Source organism: Apteryx rowi, unplaced genomic scaffold, assembly GCF_003343035.1.
Source record: "Apteryx rowi isolate R43461 unplaced genomic scaffold, aptRow1 scaffold_2707, whole genome shotgun sequence".
Lineage (NCBI taxonomy): Eukaryota > Metazoa > Chordata > Aves > Apterygiformes > Apterygidae > Apteryx > Apteryx rowi.
In genome coordinates, this window is record NW_020449094.1 from 1814 (window position 1) to 3261 (window position 1448).

General features: G+C 72.9%; 1 long non-coding RNA gene across 1 annotated transcript; it reads right to left on the bottom strand.

Annotated features, from left to right (window-relative positions):
- Positions 1 to 1442, bottom strand: LOC112967376. The gene is made up of 3 exons (XR_003253952.1): positions 1303 to 1442; positions 450 to 639; positions 1 to 33 (listed from the first exon to the last, which is right to left on the bottom strand). It is a non-coding gene; the product is annotated as an uncharacterized LOC112967376 (long non-coding RNA).
- Positions 1443 to 1448: the final 6 nt, after the last annotated feature.

The following is a 1448-nucleotide window of genomic DNA, read 5'->3' on the forward strand; positions in this document are numbered from 1 at the left end:
CCGGCCGAACGCTTCCGCCCCGGCGCACGCGACCTGGAAGAAAGCACAGCAGAGGTTCAGGGGCTTGCACGGGGGGGGCGCCACGGCCGCGGCCCCCCCGAGGCCGCCGGGGCCGGAGCCGGGGCCAGGCTCGGGCTGCGGCCGGGCTTCCCGGTGGGCCGCTCTCCTCCCTCGCTCCTGCGGGGCAACTCGATGCCGAGCCGTGTCGGCACGCCGGGGGGGGGGGGGGCTTTTCCGCGGGCTCCTTCCTCCTCCCGGGCTGCCCGGAGAGCCCCGCCAGGGAGGGGGGGGCCGTCGGCATCGCTCCCGCCTCTCCCCCCGCTCCCCAAAACCGCCCCCAAGGCCAGGCCGGAAGAGGCCGCGCCGCGCGGCCGAGCGCGCCGGGGAAGGAGCTTTGTCTGTGCGAGGCGAGACCCGCGGCGGCGGCGGCGGCCCGGGGCACGTCTAACCTGACGCTGCACCGTCCGCTGCGGCTACGGACCAGAACGAGAGCTCCGCCAAGCCTCCGAGGGCCGTCGGGTGCCGCTCTCCAAGGCCGCGGCAAAAGTCTCTGCCATTCCTAGCGTACGGGGAAAGCCCAGAGCTGCTTCCTCAGGGAGGGATTTTCCTGCCAAGCTTCTTCCTCTTTGGGGTCACATCCTGGGAGATTAAGGCCTATTACAACCGGGCTTCGGGGCCGAGCGTTGGGCCAGGGGGAGGCAGCGGGGCTGTTCCAGCACGGAGGAAGAGACCAGGAGCGGGTGGGAGACTCCGGCGAGGGCTGCTGCGTTACAGCGGCAGAGCCGGGGCGGTTGGGGGTGGGCGGCCCGGAGCCAGCCGGCTTTCCGAGCCCGCATGCCGGGCGGGCAGAGGGGCGTGCGGCCCATTTCGGGGTGGGGAAATCGGGCTACGGTGTCGCCACGGCCTCGGGAGAGGGCGGCGTGCCAGAGCGGAGCCAGGGCAGCCCCGCGGGGAGGCACGGCGGCTGCGTGGGCACGGAGGCTGCTCCGGTCACTGCCGCGCCACCTCGGATTCTAGCTGAGCTGCGGAGCTGGGGCGGGAGGGCAGGGAGCGACCGCCGGGCTCAAGAAACCCCATCCCCAGCGCCCGGCGGCAGCGGCTCGGCCCCGCGCGACCAGGAGCGCCGCGGGGAAGGGGCCGGGCGTTGCTGAGCCGCCGGGGTCCCGCCGCCGCTCGCAACGGGAGTTTGTTTAGGTTTTTTTTTTTGCGAGCAGCGGCCCCACATGCCGCCCGACCTGGCGCCAGGGCGGCCCCGACCGTCCGCAGCGCGTGCGCGCGTCCTGCAACCCACAACGCTCTCACCTCCGACTCAAAACGCAGAGTACCGCGCCCTGTCCGCGTACGGGTCCCGCTCGAACCGCTGCATGTCGTAGAGGGAGGCCCGAGCGACCGACGAGACCGGCGACAGCTGACTACGATCGTAAGTGTACGCCTCTCCGACGGTGGTG